This window comes from Pogoniulus pusillus, chromosome 35 (genome assembly GCF_015220805.1).
Source record: "Pogoniulus pusillus isolate bPogPus1 chromosome 35, bPogPus1.pri, whole genome shotgun sequence".
NCBI lineage: Eukaryota > Metazoa > Chordata > Aves > Piciformes > Lybiidae > Pogoniulus > Pogoniulus pusillus.
The window spans coordinates 3,519,486-3,528,761 of NC_087298.1; positions in this window are offsets into that span (position 1 = coordinate 3,519,486).

Consider the following 9,276-nt stretch of genomic DNA (forward strand, 5'->3'; position numbering starts at 1 on the left):
GATGGAGGGATGAAAGTCTGCCTGCAGTCACACAGAATGATGAGAGACTGCCATGGTGTCTCCTGTTGTAAGATTTTGTGATCTAGTTCTGAAAGGATCCCTTCAGGAATCCAAGGTGTTAAACAGGTTGTAAAATTGAAACAAAAGCCTCCTGCAAAGTCAAGTGTGCCAGGCTGGGGGAAGAGCCAGGTCAGTGCAAGGAGAACAGGATCACAGCAGTTGTAATTGGTGTGGTCTGATGACTGGAGAGGTGCTGTGGCCTCATAAAAGGTTGCAGCTATGCTAATTCCAGGCTGTCCTATGGAGATGAAACACTTTCTCCTGTTGAGAACAGGTGCTCAGTTTCCAGCATGAGGGCTCATGAAAGTCCTGCTAGCTCCAGGCTGTAATTAGCAAGTTCCTCCAGTTTGCTGCTCAGTGAAAGCCTGCTACTCTGTCCAGGAAAAGCAGTGCATGTCCCACTTGCTTGTGTTGCTTCCTAAGTTTCCCTTTGTTGATGAGGACTTTCTCTCCTTGCTGTCTAGAACAACAAGAGGCAGGAGAAAAAGAAAAACCCTTCCCTGATCATTTCCTCTTGGCAAAAGGTGGTGTGAAGATGCTCCCTCTAGAACAAAGTGTTGCAGGAAGATCAATTTTCATAGAATCATAGAATTTGCTGTAATACTTCCCTGAAACTTAGCTGCTGAGACTTCCCAGCCTCGAGGACTTTGCACAGGAGCTTCTCCAGTTTCTGCTCTCCAGCCAGGCTGGCTTCACAGGCTCACAGGATGTCAGGGGTTGGAAGGGATCCAAAGAGATTGAATTCAACCCCCCTGCCAGAGCAGGACCACACAATCTAGCTCAGGGCATACAGGAACACATGCAGACAGGCCTGGAAAGGCTCCAGAGAAGGAGACTCCACAATCTCTCTGGGCAGCCTGTGCCAGTGCTCTGGGACCCTTCCAGGCAAGAAGTTCCCCCTTGTGTTGAGCTGGAACCTCCTGTGCTGCAGCTTCCATCCACTGCTGCTTGTCCTATCCCAGAGAGCAATGAGTAGAGCATGTCTCCCCTCTTCCTGAGCCCCAGCACTCAGACATTCATAAACTTCTATTAAATCCCCTCTCAGTCTTCTCCAGACTAAGCAGCCCCAGGTCCCTCAGCCTCTCCTCCTCAGGCAGTGCTCCAGTCCCCTCGTCATCCTCGTAGCCCTTCGCTGGATCTCCTCCAGCAGATCCCTGTCCCTCTTCAACTGGGGAGCCCAAAATTGAAAGCAGCACTCAAGATGAGGTCTGACCAGGGCAGAGTAGAGAGGAAAGAGAATCTCCCTTGTTCTGCTGGACACACTCTTCTGAATGCCCCCCCAGGACCCCATTGGCCTTCTTGGCCACAAGGGCACATTGCTGGTCTCCACCAGCACTCCCAGGTCCCTGTGCACAGGGCTGCTCTCCAGCAGATCACCTTCCAGCCTGTATTGGTGCAATTTATTATTCCTCTCCACATAGGCAGTGTAGATGTTTGAGTTTATGTTGAGAATCTCTCATCTTGCACTGTAATGCTCTGGGAAAGACTTAACTATCATAGTATCATAGAATCATAGTATCATCAGGGTTGGAAGAGACCTCACAGATCATCAAGTCCAACCCTTTACCACAGAGCTCAAGGCCAGACCATGGCACCAAGTGCCACGTCCAACCTTGCCTTGAACAGCCAACTGCTACCTTCATGCCTAACCTAGGCAGAAACTGGAGAGAAGAAAGACATTTTTGACACTGAGGGTGGTGAGACCCTGGCCCAGGTTGCCCAGAGAGGTGGTATATCCCTGGAACCATTCCAGGTGAGCTTCTTTGGGGTTCTGAGCAACCTGCTCTGGTTGCAGATATCCCTGCTGACTGCAGGAGGGTTGGACTAGAGGACCTTCAAAGGTCCCTTCCAACCTAAAGTCCTCCATAGTTCTGTGATTCATGCTGAGTGACAACAGTTTGTACTTGATTTGTGTGGAGCTGTTTCAGACCTGATCTGAGCATTTCCAGAGCTGATGCTTTCCTCTTGTCAAACGCCGTTGAGAAGCAGCAGATGGGCTAATGGCTTATTGACACCAGAATGAGACTGTCACCTGGAGGCACAATTAGGACACGTGTTGGTGCTGCTTGAAGCCAGGGTTCAATTTCTGAAGGCATGTCTGTGCTCACAGAGCTTGGTCTGAAGGTCACTGTCTGCTCGCTGCTGCCTGCTGGAGCTGGGAGCCACAGAGCGGTCACAGCTCACAGCCTTCTGGGATGGGGAGGCAGAGGGGAAATCGAAGCCCCTGATCCAGCTCACTTCTTCTGTACCCACAGGGTCTCAGCACTCTCACTGCAGCAAACCTTGTCCTTGCAGCTGGTTTAAATCTCCTTCTCTGCTTTCAAACCATCACTTCCCATCCTGTCACAACAGGCTGGATGGGTGGGCAGAGGCCAAGGGGATGAGATTGAACAAGGCCAAGGGCAGGGTTCTGCACTTTGGCCACAACAACCCCAAGCAGCACTACAGGCTGGGGACTGAGTGGCTGGGAAGCAGCCAAGAGGAAAGGGACCTGGGGGTACTGGTGGATAGTAGCTGAAGATGAGCCAGCAGTGTGCCCAGGTGGCCAAGAGAGCCAATGGCATCCTGGCCTGCATCAGGAGCAGTGTGGCCAGCAGGACAAGGGAGGTTATTCTTCCCCTGTACTCAGCACTGGTCAGGCCACACCTTGAGTGCTGTGTCCAGTTCTGGGCTCCTCAATTCAAGAGAGATGTTGAGGTGCTGGAAGGTGTTGAGAGAAGGGCGACGAAGCTGGTGAGGGGCCTGGAACACAAACCCTATGAGGAGAGGCTGAGGGAGCTGGGGGTGTGCAGCCTGGAGAAGAGGAGGCTCAGGGCAGAGCTCATTGCTGTCTACAACTACCTGCAGGGAGGCTGTAGCCAGGTGGGGTTGGGCTCTTCTGACAGACAACCAGCAACAGAACAAGGGGACACAGCCTCAAGTTGTGCTGGGGAAAGTATAGCCTGGATGTGAGGAGGAAGTTGTTGTCAGAGAGAGTGATTGGCATTGGAATGGGCTGCCCAGGGAGGTGGTGGAGGCACCGTCCCTGGAGGTGTTCAAGAGGAGACTGGATGAGGCACTTAGTGCCATGGTCTGGTTGACTGGCTAGGGCTGGGTGCTAGGTTGGGCTGGATGATCTTGGAGGTTTCTTCCAACCTGGTTGATTCTATGATTCAAAAGTCAGTCCCCAGCTTTCTGATCAGCCCTTGAAGCGCTGAAAAGGTCACCAGAAGCTCTCCCTGGAGCCTTCTCTTCTCCAGGCTGAACACCCCCAACTCTCCCAGCCTGGCCTCACAGCAGAGCCCTTCCAGCCCTGTCAGCACTGCTGTGGCCTCCTCTGTCCCTGCTCCAGCAGGTCCCTGTTTGTGCTGTGCAGAGAACTCCAGAGCTGTCCCCAGCACTGAAGGTGGGCTCTGAGCAGAGCAGAGCAGAAGGCAGAATCCCCTCCTTGCTGCCCCTGCTGCCCACACATCTAGAGATCAGCCCAGGGTGCAACTGATCCCAGCAGGCCTCAAAATATTACAAGAAAAGACTCTGAAGAATCCTCAGGATCAATGTTTTGTCCCCAAAGAGTTGCCCAAAGGAATGCTAGGAAGGAGCCCAGTGCCATCTTTCAGGCTGAAAGGAGAAGTCTCTTCCAAACTGCTTGATTCAATGATTCTATGATTCATACAGCAAACATTCTACCTCAGCCTGGCATAGGGCTAGAAAATAAATAGCTATTAAAATACATTTGGCTGCCTCAAAACAATCTAATAAAGCACCTTCTGGATCAATAGCTGCATCATTATCCAAAGCACACAGCGAGCTCTCCCTCCTTTAATTTGAGATGCAAGAAAGAGGAGTTCACATTACCACCCTAAAAAGAGTAATGCTTTAAATCTTCACAGGAAAAAGGCAGAATCATAGAATCATAGAATCAGCCAGGTTGGAAGAGACCTCCAAGCTCATCCAGTCCAACCTAGCACCCAGCCCTAGCCAGTCAACCAGACCATGGCACTAAGTGCCTCATCCAGGCTTTGCTTGGACACCTCCAAGGATGGGGACTCCACCACCTCCCTGGGCAGCCCATTCCAATGCAAATCACTCTCTCTGACAACAACTTCCTCCTAACATCCAGCCTAGACCTGCCCTGGCACAGATTGAGGCTGTGTCCCCTTCTTCTGTCCCTGGGTGCCTGGCATCAGAGCCCAACCCCACCTGGCTACAGCCTCCCTTCAGGCAGCTGCAGACAGCAATGAGCTCTGCCCTGAGCCTCCTCTTCTGCAGGCTGCACACCCCCAGCTCCTACATGAAATAGGGAGGGGGAGGGAGAAGCCAGCAAGCTCACAACACCCAAGAATCACACTTTATGCCTTCAAAGTGTCATTTTTTCATTTGAAACATGTAATTCAGGGAGCTGGTGAAATAAAGTTGCTTTATATTTAATGACTGCCAATCTGTCAGCTTTGACACAAACCAGAGCCCGTGAGGAGAAGGCTCTGTGCAGGGAAGAGAAGGGAAGGACACAACGAAGCTCTCAACAGCTTTGTCCTCCTAATTAAGGCTCACTGGGAAAAATAAAAGCACTAAATAAAAACAAACAAACATTAAAATGATGGCAGAGTTCTCCACTGAAAGTGCAGCTCCATCACAAGCTGATGAGAGCTGCCCATGCTGGCTGCTGCTGGCTGATGCATTTAAAGGACTTCAAGTAACACAGAAAATGGGGTTTGGGATCATAGACTCACAGACTGGTTTGGCTTGGAAGGGAGCTTTAAAGGCCATCAGGCCCAACCTGCAATCAACAGGGATATCTACAACTACAGTAGGTAGTTCAGAGCTCCAGACAGCCTCACCTGGAATGGTTGCAGGGATGGGGCAGATACCACCTCTGTGGGCAGCCTGGGACAGGCTCTCACCACTCTCAAACAGTTCCCCTTTCTCTCCAGTCTAAATCTCCCTCTTCTAGAATCATAGAATCAGGCAGGGTTGGAAGGGAGCACAAGGAGCAGCCACTTCCAAGCCCCCTGCCATGCCCAGGGACACCCTACCCTAGAGCAGGCTGCACACAGCCTCAGCCAGCCTGGCCTCAAACACCTCCAGCCATGGGGCCTCAACCACCTCCCTGGGCAACCCATTCCAGCCTCTCACCACTCTCACGCTCAACAACTTCCTCCTCACCTCCAGCCTGATTCTCTCCACCTCCAGCTTTGCTCCATTCCCCCTACTCCTGGCACTCCCTCACACCCTCAAAAGTCCCTCCTCAGCTTTTTTGTAGCCCCCTTCAGATCCTGGCAGGCCACAAGAAGGTGACCTGGGAGCCTCCTCTGCTCCAGCCTGCACAGCCCCAACTCTTTCAGGCTGTGCTCACAGCAGAGCTGCTGCAGCCTCTGAGCATCCTCCTGGCCCTGCTCTGGACACTCTCCAGCATCTCCACAGCCCTCTTGTCCCAGGGGCTCCAGAGCTGGATGCAGGACTCCAGGTGGGCTCTCAGCAGAGCAGAGCAGAGGGGGAGAATCCCCTCCCTGGCCCTGCTGGCCACACTGCTGCTGCTGCAGCCCAGGCTCTGCTTGGCTTTCTGGACTGCAAGTGCACACTGCTGGCTCCTGCTGAGCTTCTCCTCCAGCAGCACCCCCAAGTCCCTCTCCTCAGGGCTGCTCTCCAGCCACTCCCTGCCCAGCCTGCATTGGTGCTTGGCATTGCCTCCACCCAGCTGCAGGAGGTTGCACTTGGTCTTGTTGAACCTCCTGAGCTTGGCTTGTGCCCACCTCTGCAGCCTGTCCAGGTCCCTCTGGATGGATCCTGCCCTCCAGCCTGGCTGCTGTACCACACAGCTTGGTGTGGGCAGCAAACTTGCTGAGGCTGCACTCAGTGCTTGTGTCCATGGCACCCACAAACATGTTGAACAGGACTGGTCCCAGGACTGATCCCTGAGGGACTCTGCTTGTCACTGGCCTCCATGGAGCCACTGACAGCCACTCTTTGGGTGGGGCCATCAAGCCAGTTCTTTATCTATCCAGTGCTCCACCCATCCAACCCATGTGTCTCCAGCTTGGAGACCAGGATGTGGTGTAGGACAGTGTCAAAGGCTTTGCTCAGGTTTCAAACCACCACTTCTTGCCCTGCTATGACAGGCCCCACTCATAAGTCTGATCAGCCCTTTACACACTGAAAGGGCCACCAGAAGGTCTCCCTGCAGCCTCCTCTTCTCCAGGCTGAACACCCCCAACCCTCTCAGCCTGGCCTCACAGCAGAGTCCCTCCAGCCCTGCCAGCACTGCTGTGGCCTCCTCTGGCCCTGCTCCAGCAGGTCCAGGTCTGACAGTGTGTCTCACTATACAAGCAGTGAGCATCAAGCAGTTCAAGCATCTCAGAGCTGAAGATCACAACAGAGGATGAGGCTGTCCCCAGGGACAGGGGTGGTGTTGCTGTCAGGCAGCACTTCACACAGCAGATGTTTTTCTGCTGGAACCAGGTTCCCTGCAATGTATTCCTTGGTGCAGCAGGATGGAATAGAGAGCACAGTTATGACACATGTCCAGGGCACCAAGCTGGGGAGAGATACAAACAGTGCAGGAGACTGAATGACAATTCAAAACGATCATGATAAATGGGAGAGAGGATCTGAAAGCAACAGCATGAGACTGCCTGAAGAGAAAGAGGAAAGCTGGACTCAGAAAGGTGAAAGCAAAGCCAATCCCCAGCAATCAAACACACAGCCCCCAGCAATCCATAACTGGCTGTTTGGCACCATGGGAATTGTGGAATGAGGGGGAGCTCCCCTGGAGCTGGCAAGTGGTTTGTGCTTGAAATGGAGCCATCACTCTCCAGTCTATTGGTACAAGTGTCCTGGGGAAGAAGGTGGAGGTGACAGAGCTGTAATGGTCTTGAATGCTGTGAAGTCTCCTTTCCCTGCTGGGACCTTGAGCTTTGAAAGAGGTGAGGATAAATTGCTCTGTGAATAGAGCATTGCAGGGCCTGGGTGGGGGGTGGCAAATGCAGCAGGGAGTGATGGGGATGGAATTAGTCTGGAAACTTCATAGAATTGTTTCAGCTGGAAAAGACTTCTAAGATCATCAAGTCCAACCACCAGCCTCACATCACAGTGGCCATTAATCCACATCCCCAAGTCCACAGTTGTCTTGAACACCTCCAGGGATGGTGACTCCACCACCTCCCTGAGCAGCCTGTTCCAATCCCTCAGCACTCTTGCAGCAAAGAAATGTTTGTTAATCTCCAACTCAACCTTGCCCTGGCACAATTTGAGGCTATTTCCTTTCCTTCTATCACCTGATACTACAGAAAAGAGACCAACCCCCAGCTGGCCCCAACCTCCTTTCAAGGAATCATAGAATCATAGAATCAACCAGGTTGGAAGAGACCTCCAAGATCATCCAGTCCAACCTAGCACCCAGCCCTAACCAATCAACCAGACCATGGCACTAAGTGCCTCATCCAGGCTTTTCCTGAAGACCCCCAGGGATGGTGCCTCCACCACCTCCCTGGGCAGCCCATTCCAATGGGAAATCACTCTCTCTGGGAAGAACTTCTTCCTAATATCCAGCCTATACCTCCCCTGGCACAACTTGAGGCCAGAAGAAGCTGTCAGTTTCTTTTGAAGTGGGAAAGGTTTGGAAATGCTTTTCTGCAGGAAGGTTGAGGTGTGGATGGCTGTGGAGGCTCCAGCATTGCCACCAGTGAGTCTTCCTCTCCCTGTGTCCTTCTGTAGACTGGAGGGGCTTTGCCCCTTAATAACTTGGCTCTGGCAGCTGGTTTCATGGTGATGGAAGGAAGAGTGAGGTCTCCTTTGGTGCTGGGGTGAAAGTGTTCCTTTGTGAGAAGGCTGCAGTGGGAGCTCATCACTTAGAGAGATAAATGGGGAAGCAGAAAAGAGGCAAAGAGCACTTTGCAACTATCTTCAACATGACTTAGAATCATAGAATCATTTAAGTTGGGAAAGATCTTCAAGGTCATCATTAACTCTACTCTTTCAAGTCCATCACAGCTTTTAAACACCTCCAGGGATGGTGACTCCACCACCTGCCTGGGCAGCCTGTTCCAGTGCCTGACAACCCTTCCAGTGAATTTCTTTCCCTGATGTCCAGCCTAACCCTTCCCTGGTGCAGCTTGAGACCATCCCCTCCTGTTCTGTCTCTGGTTACATGGGAGAAGAGACAACCTCCCTTCAGGTACTTGTAGAGAGCAATAAAGTCTCTGTCAAGCCAGGACTTGCTTCTTCACAGACTCCAGTGAGTGAAGCTCAAGACAAGCCTCAAGCTGCATAACTCTGATTTGTATAAGCCAAATCCCAAATCCAGCTGAAGGTGTCTACAGCTACCTGAAGGGACATGATGGTGAGGCTATTCTCACAGGTAGTTGGAGACAGAACAAGAGGGAATGGCCTCAAGCTGAGACTGGGGAGGTTTAGATTAGATATTAGGAAAAAAGTTTTTCATGGAGAGAGTGGCCAGGGACTGGAATGAGCTGCCCAGGGGGGTGATGGAGTCACCCACCCTGGATGGTTTGGATGTGGTGCTTGGGGCTATGGTTTAAGGTGAACCTTGTAGGTGAACCTTGCCCTGAGCATCCTCTTCTGCAGGCTGCACACCCCCAGCTCCCTCAGCCTCTCCTCACAGGCCTTGTGTTCCTTTGAAGTTGGCCTAGGAGACCTTCACTCCTTACAACCCAGCCTTCAGATCCATCACAGTGTCACAGTATCACCAAGGCTGGAAGAGACCTCACAGATCATCAAGTCCAACCCTTTAGCACAGAGCTCAAGGCCAGACCATGGCACCAAGTGCCACGTCCAGTCCTGCCTTGAACAGCTCCAGGGACGGCGACTCCACCACCTCCCCGGGCAGCCCATTCCAGTGTCCAATGACTCTCTCAGGGAAGAACTTTCTCCTCACCTCCAGCCTAAATCTCCCCTGGCACAGCCTGAGGCTGTGTCCTCTCCTTCTGGTGCTGGCCACCTGAGAGAAGAGAGCAACCTCCTCCTGGCCACAACCACCCCTCAGGTAGTTGTAGACCTCCTTTGGGTCAGAGCTTCAAGTTCAGGGAGGTGGTTGGGTGGAAAACTGTCTCAGAAAAAACAATTAGACAACCTTGCCTTTGATGTGGGATGGTTTAAGCTGCTATGGACCACCCTCCTCACTTCCTGTGCCAGGGTGAGCCTAGCTGGGATATTCTGGTGGGAAGAATTAGATGCTAGGCTGTACAAAGGAAACAAAGGTGATGGCTGCTGCACTCAGAGGCT